A 19,444-nucleotide genomic window follows, 5' to 3' on the forward strand; every position below is an offset into this window, starting at 1 on the left:
TTTGTATATTTTGGATATTAGGCCCTTATCTGAGCTGTTGTTTGAAAATATCATTTCCCATTTAGTTGGCTTTCTGTTTATTTTGTTATCAGTTTCTCTTGCTGAGCAAAAACTTCTTAGTCTGATGTAGTCCCATTCATTATTTTTATTTTTTTTTTTTTAATTTTATTTTTTTAATGGGGTGACATCAATAAATCAGGATACATATATTCAAAGATAACAAGTCCAGGTTATCTTGTCGTTCAATTATGTTGCATACCCACCACCCAAAGTCAGATTGTCCTCTGTCACCTTCTATCTTGTTTTCTTTGTGCCCCTCCCACCCCCTATCCCTCTCCCATTCCCCCCTCCCCCCCGTAACCACCACACTCTTATCAATGTCTCTTAGTTTCACTATTATGTCCCACCTACGTATGGAATAATACAGTTCCTGTTTTTTTCCATTCATTAATTTTTGCCTTCACTTCTCTTGCCATTGGAGTCAAATTCATAAAATGCTCTTTAAAACCCAGGTCCATGAGTTGAGTACCTATGTCTTCTTCTATGTACTTAATTGTTTCAGGTCTTATGTTTAGATCTTTGATCCATTTTGAGTTAATTTTAGTACAGGGGGACAAACTGTAGTCCAGTTTCATTCTTTTGCATGTGGCTTTCCAGTTTTCCCAGCACCATTTATTGAAGAGGCTTTCTTTTCTCCATTGTGTGTTGTTGGCCCCTTTATCAAAAATTATTTGACTATATATATGTGGTTTTATTTCTGGACTTTCTATTCTGTTCCATTGGTCTGAGTGTCTATTTTTCTGCCAATACCATGCTGTTTTGATTGTCGTGGCCCTATAATAGAGTTTGAAGTCAGGTATTGTAATGCCCCCAGCTTCATTCTTTTTCTTTAGGATTGCTTTGGCTATTCGGGGTTTTTTATAGTTCCATATAAATCTGATGATTTTTTGCTCTATTTCTTTAAAAAACGTCATTGGAAGTTTGATGGGAATTGCATTGAATTTGTATATTGCTTTGGGTAATATAGCCATCTTGATTATATTTATTCTTCCTAGCCAAGAACAAGGTATATTCTTCCATCTCATTATATCTTTTTCAATTTCCCTTAACAATGGTTTATAGTTTTCATTATATAAGTCCTTTACATTCTTTGTTATGTTTATTCCTAAGTATTTTATTTTTTTTGTTGCAATCGTGAAGGGGATTATTCTTTTGAGTTCCTTCTCAGTTGTTTCATTGTTGGCATATAGAAAGGCTATTGAATTCTGAATGTTAATTTTGTATCCTGCGACCTTACTGTATTGGCTTATTGTTTCTAGTAGTCTTTTTGTGAATTCTTTGGGGTTTTCGATGTATAGGATCATATCATCTGCAAAAAGTGATACCTTTACTTCTTCTTTTCCGATATGGATGCCTTTTATCTCTTTGTCTTGTCTGATTGCTGTGGCGAGAACCTCTAGTACCACATTAAATAAGAGTGGAGAGAGTGGACAACCCTGTCTTGTTCCTGATTTAAGGGGGAAAGCCTTCAGTTTAGTGCCATTTAATATGATGTTAGCTGATAGTTTATCATATATGGCCTTTATCATGTTGAGATATTTTCCTTCTATACCCATTTTGTTGAGAGTCTTAAACATAAAATTGTGTTGTATTTTATCGAAAGCCTTTTCTGCATCTATTGATAAGATCATGTGGTTTTTGTTCTTTGTTTTGTTGATATGGTGTATTACGTTAACCGTTTTACGTATGTTGAACCATCCTTGAGATTCTGGGATGAATCCCACTTGATCATGATGTATTATTTTTTGAATATGTTGTTGTATTCGATTTGCTAGTATTTTGTTTAGTATTTTAGCATCTGTATTCATTAGAGATATTGGTCTGTAGTTTTCTTTTTTTGTGCCATCCTTGCCTGGTTTTGGTATGAGGGTTATGTTGGCCTCATAAAATATGTTTGGAAGTATTGCTTCTTCTTCAATTTTTTGGAAGACTTTGAGTAGAATAGGAACCAAGTCTTCTTTGAATGTTTGATAAAATTCACTGGTTTAGCCGTCAGGGCCTGGACTTTTATTTTTGGGGAAGTTTTTAATGGTTTTTTCTATTTCTTCTCTACTGATAGGTCTGTTTAGGCTTTCTGCTTCTTCTTGACTCAGTCTAGGAAGTTTGTATTGTTCTAGGAATTTATCCATTTCTTCTAGGTTGTTGAATTTAGTGGCATAAAGTTTTTCATAGTATTCTACAATAATTCTTTGTATATCTACGGTGTCCGTGGTGATTTCTCCTCTTTCATTTTGGATTTTGTTTATATGAGTTCTTTCTCTTTTTTCCTTGGTAAGTCTTGCCAAGGGTATGTCAATTTTATTGATCTTTTCAAAGAACCAGCTCCTTGTTCTATTAATTTTTTCTATAGTTTTTCTGTTCTCTAATTCATTTATTTCTGCTCTGATTTTTATTATCTCCTTTCTTCAGCTGCTTTTGGGTTGTCTTTGTTCTTCTTTTTCTAGTTCCTTAAGGTGGGAAGTTAAGTGGTTCACTTGGGCTCTCTCTTGTTTGTACATATATGCCTGAAGTGATATGAACTTCCCTCTTATCACTGCTTTTGCTGCATCCCATAGATTCTGATATGTCGTATTGTCATTTTCATTAGTCTGTATAAATCTTTTGATCTCTGCACTTATTTCTTCTTTGACCCATTCATTTTTTAAAAGTATGTTGTTTAGTTTCCACATTTTTGTGGGATTTTTTTCCTCTTTTTTGCAGTTGAATTCTAGTTTCAAGGCTTTATGATCAGAAAATATGCTTGGTACAACTTCAATTTTTCTGAATTTGCTGATGTTATTTTTGTGGCCCAACATATGGTCAATTCTTGAGAATGATCCATGTACACTGGAGAAAAATGTATACTCAGTCACTTTGGGATGAAATGTCCTGTAGATGTCTATCATATCCAGGTGCTCTAGTGTTTTGTTTAAGGCCACTATGTCTTTGTTGATTCTCTGTTTGGATGACCGATCTAGAGCCGTCAGCGGTGTATTGAGGTCTCCAAGTATGATTGTATTTTTGTCAGTTTTTGTTTTAAGGTCAATAAGTAGCTGTCTTATATATTTTGGTGCTCCTTGGTTTGGTGCATATATATTAAGAATTGTTATGTCTTCTTGATTCAGTGTCCCCTTAGCCATTATGAAATGGCCATTTTTATCTCTGAGTACTTTTCCTGTCTTGTAGTCAGCATTATCCGATATGAGTATTGCTACACCTGCTTTTTTTTGGATGTTATTTGCTTGGAGTATTGTTTTCCAGCCTTTCACTTTGAATTTGTTTTTATCCTTTTTACTTAGATGAGTTTCCTGTAGGCAGCATATAGTTGGATTTTCTTTTTTAATCCATTCTGCTACTCTGTGCCTTTTTATTGGTGAGTTTAATCCGTTTACATTTAGTGTAATTATTGATACTTGTGAGTTCCCTATTGCCATTTTATATCTTGCTTTCTGTTAGTTTTGTGTCTTGTTTGATCCTTCTCTTTCGTTTTTCTATCTTTTGTTTTTATTTGGTTGTATTCCATACATCTTTCCTCTGTTGCTATCTTTTTTATCTCATGTGCTTCTGTGGTGGCTTTTTCAATGGTTGTTACCTTTGAGTAATGAAAAGGGTCCCTACCCTGTTCATTGTAGCAAACTATTTTGTGAGTACTTTTGCACTCCATCGTCCTTTGCTACTGTTAATCTCCATCTTCTCCCCCTCTTTCTTTTTGTTGTTGTCACAGTTTAAATTTGGTTTTATTGTGTTCTTCTTGGAGCTTTTACTTGTGGCTCTGTTTTTTTTTTGTTCTTTGTATCTGATTGGAGAACCGCCTTTAGTAATTCCTGGAGTGGGGGTTTTCTGATGATAAATTCCCTCATCTTTTCTGTATCTGTGAATGTTTTTATTTCTCCTTCACATTTGAAGGATAGCTTTGATGGGTATAGTATTCGTGGCTGAAAGTTTCTCTCTTTCAGGACTTTAAATATTGGGGTCCACTCTCTTCTAGCTTGTAGAGTTTCTGCTGAGAAATCTGATGATAATCTAATGGGCCTTCCTTTCTATGTTGTATTCTTCTTTTCCCTGGCTGCCTTGAGAATTTTTTCTTTGCTGTTGGTTTGTGTCAATTTCATTATGATATGCCTTGGAGTAGGTTTGTTGGGGTTAAGAAAACTCGGTGTTCTGTTTGCTTCTTGAATTTGAGGCTTTAGTTCTTTCCACAGGCTTGGGAAGTTCTCATCTATTATTTGTTTAAGTATGTTCTCCATTCCATTTTCTCTCTCTTCTCCCTCTGATATACCTATTATTCTTATGTTATTCTTTTTGATGGAGTCAGATAATTCTTGTAGGGCTATCTCATTTTTTTTAATTTTTGAGTCTCTTTCTTCTTCTCTCTGTTGTGCCTCAAGTTGCTTGTCTTCTATTTCACTAATCCTCTCTTCTATCTGACCTGTTCTATTAGCTAAGCTTGTTACTTCGTTTTTCAGCTCGTGAATTGAGTTTTTCATCTCTGTTTGATTTGTTTTTATAGTTTCAATTTCTTTGGACATATATTCTTTGTGGTCATTGAGTTGTTTTCTGAGCTCCCTAAATTGCCTTTCTGTGTTTTCTTGTATATCTCGGAGGATTTTTAGGATTTCTATCTTGAATTCTCTGTCATTTAGCTCCAAGGTTTCCAATATATTAAATTTTTTCTCCATAGATTTTTCCTCATCTAGCTGTGTTACCTCTCTTTCTTTTGTATCCATGATATTCGATTTTCTCTTCCTTAATGGCATCTGAGGGTGGTTTTGTTGATAGTATTAATGAGATTTAATAAAGAATAAAAAGTTAAAAAAATAAAAAATCTAAAAGAGTTGTTTTTTTAAAAAAAAATTAATAATGAAATAAAGAAAAATAAAATAATAATTTTTAAAAAAAGGAAATTATTCCCCCCCTCCTTTTTTCCTCTCCTCTCCCCTTTTTCTTGAGAAAATCTTGTGGTGAACTGTGAATTATAACAAACAATGCCTGTGATGGAGGTCCTGAATTGGGGAAAAGTAATAAAGGGGCAAAAAAAAAAAAAAAAGAAAGAAAAAAAAAAGGAAAAAAAAAGGGGGGCGGTATGGACCCACAAAAAGCAAATAAGGAAAAAATTTGGGTCAAGAATAAAATGATTTGCTTTTAGGTGTTGGTGTTGTCTAAGAGTTATGATGAGAGGAATAAGAGAACAGAAAAATGGGGGGACAAATTAAAAAAATACTATTGTATTTAGTGGAACAAGAACTAGATAAAATGGAGAGCCAGGGATGGGAGCACTGCTAGTGAGTTAAAAAGGTGAAGTAAAAAACCCCCAAAATGCCACAAACATAAGTTTGAGTCCCAGATAAGATAATTTGTTTGTTATTGAGGTTTGAATGAGAGGAGATGTAAAGGAGAAAGGAAGAAACTAATATAGAGGGAGAAAAGAAAGAGAGAGAGAGAAAAAAAGAGGGAACCAGTAAAAGAAGAAAAAAGAAAGGAGAGAGAGAGAGTTAAGGGTTTTGGAGTGCAACCCTCATAGAGAGAAAGGAAGAGGAGAAAAAAGATAATGGGAGATGTAACACTTATGGGTAGTGTAGTTCAAGGAGAGGAGAGAGTAAGACCGGCAGAGAGTTAATCGGCCAAATTGGAGGAGGAAAAAAAGTCTCAAGAATGAAGATAAGAGAAACAAACGAACAAATATAATAAAATGGGATAGGTTATAAAGTCTGCAGATTATTCTTTATTTTGAGAGGTTATCTTCTTGTTTTTTCTTTTCTCTCCCTCTTCCTGGTCGGTGACTCTGTACCCCAGGTTCTGCCCCTTTGGCACGCTCAGGTAGAGGTTTGCAGTTGATAAGTCTCTATGGCAATGTCATGTATTGTGCTTTAGTCTCGTTAGGAGTCAAGGCTCATTAGCTTTCATAGGCTCTGACAGTGAGAGAGTCCGTGTTCCTGGAGCCTTTCTCCTAGTCTTTCCTTCCTCAATTAGTAGCCTGATAATCCAGCTATGGGGTTGTTGCTGCCTCTGCCTGGATAGTAAGAGGTTCAAAGAGCTGGCAACTCCCCACTCTATTTCCACTCAGCACAGGGCTCTGGGTAAGGCTCAGTCAGTCAGAGCTGCTAGCATAATCAGGCGGGCTTTCCGCCCACTCAAAGACCTCTGGCTCTGCCACTCTGTCCGGTAACACAGGCGGGCACCCACTTCCGGGGTGCTTGGAGGAAACTCTCATTCACTATCTGTGCGCGCAATCCAGGATATCCTTCCAGTAGTCTCACGCTCTGAGTGAAACCCCCAACCGCATGGAAATTTGCAGCGCTGGAATTCGCTCTCGCTCCGTCCCCGTGCGCGGCTTTTGCAAGGCGCTGGGGCGGCCCGAGATTCCGCTTTTGCCCACACAAAGGCCCCTGACTCTGCCCCTCTGTGCGATAACACGGGCGCGCCCTGCCAAGGCACTCGGAGGAATCGCTCACTACCTATCTGCGCGCGCACACCAGGATATGAGGCCGGCCGCGTTTCCCTGAGTGAAACCCTCACCAGCACGGAAAATTTCCACTGTTGGAATTAGTTCTCGCTCCCTCCCATGCGCGGCTTTCCCAGGGCGCTGGGGCTGCCCAGAGATTCTGCTTTCGGCCCACAGAAAGGCCTCTCACCCTGCCTCTCTGTGGGGCAACACGGACACCCACTTCTGGGGCTTAGGAAGAGATCTCTCGTCCACTAACTGCGCACCGACCAGGAGACCGGGTAAAATGGCTGCCCCGCTTGTCTTTCTTTGTTTGGGTTTGGCGCGAGTGTTAGCTTGTATTGCCCGGCTTGCCACAGGAACAGTTTTTCCTCCGCTAGGATCTCCGTGCCACAGCCTGGTTCGGCCTTTTGTGCGCGGCCTGGATGTATTCACCCCCTTTGCCCGCCTCAGTTTCTATATTCACAGTTACCAGAGAAAGCCGCCCTGTTTAGGTTAGTGAGGAAGGCGGAGCATTTCTTACTCCCTATTTCCTTCAGGGTTTGGTTATATATTTAGCCAATTTTTCACTCGACCATACCTTCGGGTGTATTGTGAAGCATCTGGAGGCTCCAAGTATAGGTTTTTCTGTTTCTGGTTGAAGATCTTGTTGAATTTTGGGGGAGATTTATCGGTATCGCTTCCTACTCCGCCATTACTCTGACGTCATCTCCTCAGCAAACATTTTAAGGTCAATTTAAAAAAAAATTTTTTAAAGGGAGTAGTCATATTCTGGAACTCCTACGGGTCTACCATATCATGCTTCTTACTTTAAAAAAAGAAAATTTACGTTTCTTTTGAATGCTGATGAACAGGAGACACCAAATCTTTTTTGCCTGCAAACTACTACCTTCTTTATTAGATCCAGCTAATAACACTGTTTTACTTTTTCCAAATAGCTCCAGATATATGGAAAAGATTTATATAGGCGGAGGGGGATCCTCAAACCCCTCAGTGAGATCTTCTGAGCATGGCTTTTAAGATACCTAGAGGCAGAAAAAGCCCAATAGAGATCAGGGGAACTACCAGCTTTTAGGATACACCCTTAAAGGCTCCAACACCCCAAAGGGGTCTCATAGGATGCCATCTGGGTCCTGCTTCAATAGTGGAAAGGAAGGTCATTGAGCTAAAACCTGCCAGGCTTACATGCCTCTGCTGTGAGGAAACAGGGACACTGGAAGGTAGGCTTCTCCCTTGCCCCTCTAAGGGAGGGTTCAGTCTCTTCCAGCCCTGCTGCAGCCACCTATGACCTAACCTTGCCCAGAATGCTCAGGTTAGCCACTGAAGGCTGAAGGTGCCCAGAGCCGTTGGCCCCATCTACGACACTGTGGACGAGCCTCGGGTATTTCTTCCAAGAAGCAGGTAAACTGATCTCATTTGCACAAGGGCCACTTAACTATGTTTTGCCTGAATAGTCAGGTTTTATATTCTTCCCTCAAAGATCTCTGTTGTGGGTGTTGATAGTCCTATTTTCTGCTGCTTTGCTTAATATATAGTGTTTCCTTTATTCCTCCTACCTCAATGCCCCACTCATATTTCAGGCCGGGACCTACTCCTAATTTAGAGCTCTCTTTCCCCCTTTTGCCAACTTCTATTATGAATCTTCCTTTGCCACCCAGCTTAGTGTATCCCAAGGTTCTCTTTACCATGCCACAGTCACAGAGCTCCAGGGAAAAGCAACCTGGTCTCATCTCTCCAGGCAGAGGAGAACCGAAGCTCCATATCCACGCATGCTGCAAATGGCCTTTCCAGTCTACCTGAATCATTACCAGCTAGAAGCAGCGGTCATTGGGACTTGGACATGAGCTGCAAAGTATAGAATGGTGACAACAATTCCAGTGCCATGCGGACTTTTCCTGGATGTGGACTTTTCCTGGACTCCTGCTCCCTGTGACAGCTCCTAACAGACTGAACTGTGGTTGGGTTGCATTTTTCAGGAATTTGGCATGGTGATGGGGCCAACTTGGACTTGGTGAACATGTTAAGGACACTACTCTTTTATGGATTCTTGCTGTATTGGCCAAGAGTTTGCTTAAAGGCTTTTAATCACTGTAAAAAAAATAGAAGACTAGATAAAGAAGATGGGGCACATATACACCAGGGTATACTATTCAGCTAGAAGAAATGATGACATCGGATCACTTACAGCAGAATGGTGGAATCTTGATAACATTATGCAGAGTGAAATAAGTGAATCAGAAAAAAACAAGAACTGCAGGATTCCATACATTGGTGGGACATAAAAACGAGACTAAGAGACATGGAAAGGCGTGGGGTGGTTACGGGGGGTGGTGAGGGGAAGAGGGAGAGGGGGAGAAGGAGGGGGAGGGGGAGGGGTACAAAGAAAACTGGATAGAGGGTGATGGAGGACGATCTCTCTTTGGGTGATGGGTATGCAACAGAACTAAATGACAAGATAACCGGGAAATGTTTTCTTTGAATATATGTACCCTGATTTATTGATGTCACCCCATTAAAATAAACATTTATTTATATATATTAAAAAAAGATGTTAGTATTCTAGGTCCCTTCTACATTTCTGGTTCACTGTGCTTCACATTTTTTGTTTTGATTTCATGGTTGCTTAACCTCCAGGCACCCTTTTCATTCTAAGGCAGGAAAATGGAGGAGGAGAGGCAGATGTATGGAACCAGCAGACTTCTTCCTGTCTTTTTGGCCAGACTGTCCCTTGGGTACCTCTGACTGCATGAACAGCTGAGGAATCCAGGATTCGTGTTACAGCCTCGGGCAGAAGGCAATGGGGCAGGGGCTGGAAACGGGCTCTGAGTGAGCCAACCTATCTATAAGGTTTGCCACAATAGTCAAAGCCATAAACATACTTACCAACAGGATCTGATTCTTTGATAGACTTCAGAAACTTGAATGAACATGTACTGGAAAATATTTAGAGTAGGTTTCATAGCACAATCCATGTCTAATATAAGTCTCAGAGGAAATGTATTTAAATGTTCTCTCATATGATGTTCTTCGTGGCAATTCCCAGGCTTTTGTGAATTATTAGAATAAAAAGTCCTATAGTGGAGCAGTAGTGGGGCATTGGGTCATATTTATCTCAATTTGTTGGTGATCCACAATTATGAAAAGCACATACAACAATTTTGAGTTTATATTTTGTATTAAATGACAATAGTCACTCAGACTTTTCACTGGGGACACCTTGATGTTTATGAGGTGAAAAAACATAAAAACTTTTGACCATTTGTTGACTTCCATAGCAAAATGTTTCCGTCTTCTCTGATTATGGAAAACATGCTGCTAGCATGCAAAGAGTCCCTCTCAATTTGAGGAACTACTATGGAGAAAATATTAAATTTAGTTTATTCATTCTCTTATGTACATGGCATTGTTCTGTTGCTTAGTACACAGCAGTGAAAGAGAAAAAATAGACAAAAATTCTTGCCTTTGTGTAGCTTAGATTCCATTGGGAAGTGGGTGATAAATAAAATATATGATGATGGTAAATACTATGGAGAAAGATAAAAACAGGCACAGGGGAGATAAAACAAGGGAGGTGAGTAGCTACAGCAAAGATTTCAAAAATAGATGACATTTAAACAAAGAATGTCAGAAGGTGACAAAGTAAGCCTTGCAGATGTGAGGAAGAGTGGTCCAGGTTAAGGGAAAGTAAGTGCAAAGACCCTGAGGCAAGAGCACACCTGCCTTCTATGGAGAATAGCAGGAGAGCAAAGGGAGCAGTGGGAATAGTAGAGATGTAATGCGGGTATGGGGGAAAGGCTCTTTAAGGCCCTATAGGCCACTGTAAGGACTTTTCCCTTTATTTGAGATGATGGGAGCCATTGAAGGCTTTAGGAAGAGGAGTGGCATGCCTGATTTATATTTGAAAAGGATCACTCTGGCTACAGTGTTGAGAACAGAATGTAGGGTACAAAAGTACACACAGGGAGATCAGGTAGAAAGCTCTTGCAATAATTCATGCAAAAAAAATCAAAAATAAAAAACCCAGTTACATGGAATAGGGTGATCTTGTGGAGTTGGTGAGAAGTGCTTAAATTTTGGAAAAGTTTTGATGACAGAAATTAGCTGATGGATGTCTGAGAAAGATTTTTGACCTGAGCAACTAACTGGGAGGTTGGCATTGCTACTTACTGACATGGGGAAGACAATGACCATTATGTGCCAGGCATTGTTATAGTTGCTTTAGGAACTAGAAAAAGTTTTCTTGGGGGGAGGTTGCTTAGTACAAGCCATGTTTAAGAATGAATATCTAGGCCCTGGCCAGTTGGCTCAGTGGTAGAGCATCGACCTGGCATGTGGAAGTCCCGGGTTCGATTCCCGGCCAGGGAACACAGGAGAAGCACCCATCTACTTCTCCCCCCTCCTCCCTCTCCTTTCACTCTATCTCTCTCTTCCCCTCCCACAGCCAAGGCTCCATTGGAGCAAAAGTTGGCCCAGGTGCTGAGGATGGCTCCATGGCCTCCACCTCAGGTGTTAGAATGGCTCCAGTTGCAACAGAGCAATGCCCCAGATGGGCAGAGCATCGCCCCCTAGTGGGCATGCCGGGTGGATTTCAGTAGGGCACATGCAGGAGTCTGTCTCTCTGCCTCCCCACTTCTCACTTCAGAAAAAAAAGAATGGATATCTAAGTAAAAATGTCATGCAGACAGCTGAATATATCAGTCTAAACTGGAGGCATAAAATTTGAATCTTCATGAAACAAGGTCTGCTTCATTAACTGGAATTTGTCCTCCTCATACTGAAAATAAGCAGGAAAAGACCAATTATCACTGCTGTAATTAAAGCTTTTAGGATCTGGTAGTTTAGTTTCAATCACTCAGATGTAAATAACAGATTGCACCCATCTGGGGCTCCACCTGTGCTTCAGACCACAACTGTGCTAACGTCGGCATCCATAGGAATTGCTCTCTTGCTCTGTACAACATTGAAATGCAATCCAGAAACACATCAGTGTCCAGTTAGTGACTAACGGGGTATCAGTGAGTTAAGTCAGAGTGATGCAGCTGAAGCTGAAAAAGAGCTTCAAAACCAATGCATTCTGGGAAGTCACCATAGAAGTTATAGTCCTTTGTGATAGCACTGGGACCATCAAACTGAATAAATTTTAATGTTATTCATTTATTCTGGAGTTGTTTCTGTTCCTTTCTAAGATTTTTTTTCCCCTTTTAAAAAAAACAAAAAAACTTGAGGCAGAAGATCTCCAGCAGCCTGTGGTGATTATGATGGGTATGTCTGTGGGTATCTCCAGTCTCAGTCATGCCATCTCTGGCTTCTAAAGCCTGTTTAGGATACCAAGTGCAATACTAGGGTTTCTTGAACACAGCTTGTCATTAAGGGTGACCCAAATGACAATTTGGCAGCCATAAAGGTTGTGCTGTCACCTGACACTTATAAATAATCACATTCCATACCCTACCAGTACTGCAATATTTTCACTCTCTTTTACCATTGTCAACTTTTAATTTGTCTTTCTTTGTCTTCTGGTTATGTAGATCATTTCTTCAATATATTCATTGGTTCTTCTTATTTCTTCTTTATATCTTATCACTTTCAACCAAAATTCTTGATACCCAAGAGTCCAGTGGTAGTCAACCTGGTCCATACCGCCCACTAGTGGATGTTCCAGTTTTCATGATGGGTGGTAGCAGAGCAACCAAAGTATAAATAAAAAGATAGATTTAACTATAGTAAGTTGTTTTATAAAGATTTATTCTGCCGAGACCTAGAAATAACACAACTGAAAACTGGAGGCAGACAACACCAAGCCTAGACTCAACCAACTATACAAATAAAACACCATTATGAGAAAACAAAGGAGTGCAACCCAAATGAAACCACAAGAGACACCTTTGAGAGATGAGCTGAGTGATATGGAAATAATCAAATTTCCAGATGCGGAGTTCAAAATAATGATTGTAAGGATGCTTAGGGATCTTAGAACAACAATGGAGGGGCAGTTTGAAAACCTAAATAAAGAAATAACAAGTATAAAAAAGGATATTGAAATATTAAAAAAGAATCAGTCAGAGATGACAAATACAATATCAGAAATGAAGACCACAATGGAAGGAATTAAAAACAGGATGGATACAGCTGAGGATCGAATCAGCGAGTTGGAGGACAACTGGAATGAAGGCATGAAAGCAGAGAAGAAAAGAGAAAAGAGACTCAAAAAGTCAGAGGAAACACTTAGAGAGCTCTGTGACAACATGAAGAGAAATAACATCCACATCATAGGGGTTCCTGAAGAAGAAGAAAAAGAACAAGGGATAGAGACTTTGTTCAAACATATCATAACTGAAAACTTCCCTAAATTAATGCAAGAGAAACTCCCACAAGTCCAAGAAGCACAGAGAACTCCATTAAAGAGAAACCCAAAGAAACCTACACCAAGACACATCATAATTAAAATACCAAAGCTAAGCGATAAAGAGAAAATATTAAAAGCTGCAAGAGAAAAAAAAGTTATCACCTACAAAGGAGCCCCCATAAGGATGACATCCGACTTCTCAACAGAAACACTTGAGGCCAGAAGGGAATGGCAAGAAATATTCAAAGTAATGCAGAACAAGAACCTACAACCAAGACTACTTTATCCAGCAAGGCTATCATTTAAAATCGAAGGAGAAATAAAAAGCTTCCCAGACAAAAAACAACTCAAGGAATTCATTACAACCAAACCAAGGCTGCAAGAAATGTTAAGGGGCCTGTTGTAAACAGATCAAAGTTGGAAAAGAATATAGCAAAAAAAGGAATACAACTTTAAAGAAGAAAATGGCAATAAACAACTACATATCAATAATAACCTTAAATGTAAATGGATTAAATGATCCAATCAAAAGACATAGGGTAGCTGCGTGGATAAGAAAACAGGACCCATACATATGTTGTCTATAAGAGACACACCTTAGAACAAAAGACACACATAGATTGAAGGTAAAAGGATGGAAAAAAACATTTCATGCAAACGGAAATGAAAAAAAGCTGGGGTAGCAATACTTATATCAGACAAATTGGACTTTAAAACAAAGGATATAGTAAGAGATAAAGAAGGCCACTACATAATGATAAAGGGAGTAATCCAACAGGAAGATATAACTATTATAAATATCTATGCACCTAATATAGGAGCACCCAAATATATAAAACAGACTTTGATAGATTTAAAGGGCGAGATCAACAGCAATACTATAATAGTAGGGGATTTCAATACCCCACTAACATCACTAGATAGATCCTCAAGAAAGAAAATTAACAAAGAAACAGCAGACTTATTGGAAACACTAGATCAACTCGATTTAATATATATCTTCAGATCCTTTCACCCTAAAGCAGCAGAATATACATTCTTTTCAAGTGCTCATGGTACATTCTCTAGGATAGACCACATGTTAGGGCACAAAAGTGCTCTCAACAAATTTAAGAAAACTGAAATCATATCAAGCACTTTCTCCGATCACAACGGCATAAAACTAGAAATGAATCACAGCAGAAAAGCTCAAAAATTCTCAAACACATGGAAACTAAATAGCAGGGTGTTAAATAATGAATGGATTAAGAATGAGATCAAAGAAGAAATAAAAAAATTCCTAGAAACGAATGACAATGAGCATACAACAACTCAAAATTTATGGGACACAGCGAAAGCAGTGCTGAGAGGGAAGTTCATAGCACTACAGGCACACTTTCAGAAGCTAGAAAAAGCTCAAATAAACAACTTAACCCTGCATCTAAAAGAATTAGAAAAAGAACAGCAAGTAAAGCCCAAATGTAGTAGAAGGAAGGAAATAATAAAGATCAGAGCAGAAATAAATGACATAGAGGCTAAAGAAACAATACAGAGGATCAATGAAACTAGGAGCTGGTTCTTTGAAAAGGTAAACAAGATTGATGCACCTTTAAATAGACTCACCAAGAAAAAGAGAGAGAGGACTCAAATAAATAAAATTAGAAATGAGAGAGGAGAAATAACAACTGACACAACAGAAATACAAAATATTGTAAGAAAATACTATGGAGAACTGTATGCCAAAAAACTAGACAACCTAGATGAAATGGACAAATTCCTTGAAACGTACAATCTTCCAAAAATCAATCTGGAAGAATCAGAAAACCTAAACAGACCGATTACACCAAAGGAGATCGAAACAGTTATCAAAAAACTCCCAACAAAGAAAAGTCCAGGGCCCGATGGCTTCACAACGGAATTCTACCAAATATCCAAAGAAGAACTAACTCCTATCCTTCTCAAACTATTTCAAAAAATTCAAGAGGAAGGAAGACTTCCAAGCACCTTTTATGAGGCGAGAATAATTCTGATTCCAAAACCAGGCAAAGACAACACAAAGAAAGAAAATTATAGGCCAATATCTCTGATGAATATAGATGCTAAAATCCTCAACAAAATATTAGCAAACCGGATCCAACAATATATGGAAAAAATCATACACCATGATCAAGTGGGATTATTCTGGGGAGGCAAGGCTGGTACAATATTTGTAAATCAATCAATGTAATTCATCACATAAACAAAAAGAAGGAGAAAAACCATATGATAATTTCAATAGATGCAGAAAAAACATTTGATAAAATCCAGCACCCATTCATGATCAAAACTCTCAGCAAAGTGGGAATACAGGGAACATACCTCAACATGATAAAAGCCATCTATGAGAAACCCACAGCCAACATCATACTTAATGGGAAAAAATTAAAAGCAATATCCTTAAGATCAGGAACAAGGCAGGGGTGCCCCCTTTCACCACTCTTATTTAACATAGTCCTGGAAGTCCTAGCCACAGCAATCAGACAAGAAGAAGAAATAAAAGGCATTCAAGTTGGAAAAGAAGAAGTAAAACTATCATTATTTGCAGATGATATGATATTGTATATAGAAAACCTTAAAGTCTCAGTCAAAAAACTACTGGACCCGATAAATAAATTCAGCAAAGTGGCAGGATATAAAATCAATACTCAGAAATCAGAAGCATTTTTATACACTAACAATGAACAGTCAGACAGAGAAATTAAGGAAACAATCCCCTTCACAATTACAACCAAAAAAATAAAGTACCTAGGAGTAAACTTAACCAAGGAGACTAAAGACTTGTACTCGGAAAATTACAAAGCATTGATAAAAGAAATCAAGGAAGATACAAACAAGTGGAAGCATATACCGTGCTCATGGATAGGAAGAATAAACATAATTAAAATGTCTATATTACCCAAAGCAATCTATAAATTCAATGCAATACCAATTAAAATACCAATGACATACTTCAAAGATATAGAACACATATTCCAAAAATTTATATGGAACCAAAAGAGGACACAAATAGCCTCAGCAATCTTAAAAAAGAATAAAGTGGGAGGTATCACACTTCCTGATATCAAGTTATACTACAAGGCCGTTGTACTCAAAACAGCCTGGTACTGGCATAAGAACAGGCATATAGATCAATGGAACAGAACAGAGAACCCAGAAATAAACCCACAGTTCTAAGGACAACTGATATTTGACAAAGGAGGTAAGGAAATACAATGGAGTAAAGACAGCCTCTTTAACAAATGGTGTTGGGAAAATTGGACAGCTACCTGCAAAAAGATGAAACTAGATCACCAGCTTACACCACTCACAAAAATAAACTCAAAATGGATAAAAGACTGAAATGTAGGCCGTGAAACCATAAGCATCTTAGAAGAAAACATAGGCAGTAAGCTCTCGGACATCTCTCGGAGCAATATATTTGCTGATTTATCTCCACGGGGAAGCGAAATAAAAGACAGGATAAACAAATGGGACTATATCAAACTAAAAAGCTTTTGCACAGCTAAAGACAACAAGAACAGAATAAAAAGACAAACTACACAGTGGGAGAACATATTTGACAATACGTCTGATAAGGGGTTAATAACCAAAATTTATAAAGAACTTGTAAAACTCAACACCAGGAAGACAAACAACCCAATCCAAAAATAGGCAAAAGAGATGAATAGACACTTCTCCAAAGAGGACATACAGATGGCCAATAGGCATATGAAAAAATGCTCAACATCACTAATCATTAGAGAAATGCAAATTAAAACCACAATGAGATATCACCTCACACCAGTCAGAATGGCGCTTATCAACAAAACAACACAGAATAAGTGCTGGTGAGGATGTGGAGAAAAGGGAACCCTCCTGCACTGCTGGTGGGATTGCAGACTGGTGCAGCCACTGTGGAAAACAGTATGGAGATTCCTCAAAAATCTGAAAATCGAACTGCCTTTTGACCCAGCTATCCCACTTTTAGGAATATACCCCAAGGACACCATAGAACGGCTCGAAAAGGAGAAATGCACCCACATGTTTGTGGCAGCATTGTTCACAATAGCGAAGATCTGGAAACAGCCCGAGTGTCCGTCAGAGGACGAGTGGATTAAAAAGCTTTGGTACATATATACTATGGAATACTACTCAGCCATAAGAAATGATGACATCGGATCATTTACAATAACATGGATGGACCTTGACAACATTATACGGAGTGAAATAAGTAAATCAGAAAAAAAAAAAAACTAAGATGAATCCATACATAGAAGGGACATAAAAATGAGACTCAGAGACATGAACAAGAATGTGATGGCAACAGGGGCGGGAGGTTGGGGGAGGGGGGAGGCGGTGAAGAAGGAGAGAGGGGTTAGGGGAGGGGAGGGGCACAAAGAAAACCAGATAGAAGGTGACAGAAGACAATTTAACTTTGGGGGAGGGGTATGCAGCACAATCAAATGTCAAAATAATCTAGAGATATTTTCTCTTAACATATGTACCCTGATTTATCAATGTCACTGCATTAAATTTAATTTAAAAAATAAAAAAATAAAAAAGAAAAAATATATGAAATTAAAAAAAAATTTATTCTGCCAAACTTAGCGAAAATCTGACATAAAGTATGATACTTGGTAAGTAATTATTATTATATGCTTTAACTTTCTGTAACTCTGCTTTATATATTTTATAAAGTAAAGTTACTTCCCTACTTTATAAATCATTACTGTGGAACCGGTAGGCAGTTAGAAAATTTTACTACTAACAGAGACACAAAAGTGGGCGGTAGTTATAAAAAGGTTGACTACCTCTGCAATAGTCTATTGGTTTTATTTCTAGTAGAGCACACATTGAATTTGTCTACTGTGTTAAAAGCTTCAGTATGTTCTGTACTGTTTTAACTGGTCTATGAATATTAATATTCTCTTTTGTTTCATTTTTTGTAGCAGCAGACTGATGTGTGTCCTGATGTTTTAAACATGCTAACTTGTCAACCCCCTTCCCACAAATGGCCAACTGGAGTACGTGAAGAAGCCATTTCCAGTTTCCTCCATTGTTGATGCATTGGCTCCATTTGTAGGGTTGTGTAACCCAACCAAGATGTCTGTGGTCATATTCTTCTCTGTGTGGCTGCATGACAAGATATGTCTGCACAAGATTATCTATCCTCACCAACTTTTTTGCATTTAGAATTCTGTACAGTCTTCAAAAGTGAATGTCTAACATCAAACACCTACCTCACTGTCTGTAAACTTTCTTGCATTTTCTATGCATTTGGATATCCAAGGTTGATGTGGGATTGGATGATGATGAAGTGACTACCAGGGCCCTAGAGGTTATAAATGCTACCAATGGGGGAAATAAAAAGCTATTTTAAACAGACGAATCACACCTTGCTGTCACTCTAGTTTAACTATTTCCCAAACAGTTAATAGCAAGCTATCACAAACCCCACAAGGTCGTTTAGAGTGGTGACTGTCTTTGTTCAGTTGGGAGAGTTGTAAAAATCATCTGGTTTCCACCATCACACAGAGGTCAGCTCCACAGTCCTGCTAGGGTTATAGATACTGTTGCCTTGGTGATTGCTAAAACAAAACTATTTCAACTGTGGTTGTCCTGATGCCACAATTTAGGTAATACCATAAATGAGTTCATAGATAAATGTAGCATTTTTTAATAAGTTCTTTAAAATGTTGGTGGTGATACCCTTGATAGCATGTAAGGGGCAACTGAATAACAACAAAATCCCACTTTGAACATCACAGCAGAAAGGATGAAATATTAGAATCTCTAACGGGGAATAGTTCCACATTAAACTGTCAATCTGACTATGTGGTCTTAACAGAGAAATAAAAATGGTTGACACTTTAAATTCATAAAGTCCCTTTATATTTTGAGAGCTGATGCTTAGAGATGCCCTGACAGACATCAATGGGGCCCAGAGAACCTCTTCAGTCCAGCAAGCCCCATGATAAATTCTGTTCCGTGTCCCGCTCTCCCATTCTGTTGTTTCACAAATAATGCCACCTAATTCCACTGCGTAAAGTTGGTCTATATCTTAATGTGCAGCTCGAAAACAATTCTGCTGCTATTCATCTCTGCATCTCTGCCAATGAAAGAAAGGATATATATATATTTGTAAACATGTATGTATGCCTACTGCAATATGACTGTGTATGTACATATAATAAAATTATGTTTTCTGTCAAACTTTAAGCAAATGTTTAAAATCTGCAAATGGTTTTATCTCCAAACATCACTCAAGCATAGTGGTCCAACAGGACTCATAATTTCCCCTTCTTCGGATCCAGCACATCCCAACATACTGGACGTAGAATTCTTGGGGAAGAGGAGAATCTGAAAATTCCAAATTGAAAGACAGAGCGAAGGCTTCTTAAAAACTTCCTTAGTTTATGTACAACTTTAGATAGGTTTTCAAAAAGAGTAACCTCAAGCCTGACATTGGAAACCCTGGGATATTATAGTGGTTTGATGTTTTTAAATAGGCTATGGTGTCATGTAGAGAATGAGAAAAATCTATGAGGCAGTTCTTTCTGTCTGAATTTCTTGGGCAGGAAAGGAGGGAGGGTCAAGGGCTTATTATGAGTCTTTTGTTT

General features: G+C 38.4%; 1 long non-coding RNA gene across 2 annotated transcripts in view; it reads left to right on the top strand.

Moving 5' to 3' along the window:
• Nucleotides 1-18,932, top strand: part of LOC136330476 (uncharacterized) — a 57,935-nt gene extending 39,003 nt beyond the window's left edge. For both annotated transcript variants that reach the window (XR_010730312.1, XR_010730313.1), the window contains exon 3: nt 17,774-18,932. This is a non-coding gene — a long non-coding RNA (uncharacterized lncRNA). The remainder of the gene's footprint in view (nt 1-17,773) is intronic.
• Nucleotides 18,933-19,444: the final 512 nt, after the last annotated feature.

The sequence above is a fragment of the Saccopteryx bilineata genome, chromosome 3 (assembly GCF_036850765.1).
Source record: "Saccopteryx bilineata isolate mSacBil1 chromosome 3, mSacBil1_pri_phased_curated, whole genome shotgun sequence".
Lineage (NCBI taxonomy): Eukaryota > Metazoa > Chordata > Mammalia > Chiroptera > Emballonuridae > Saccopteryx > Saccopteryx bilineata.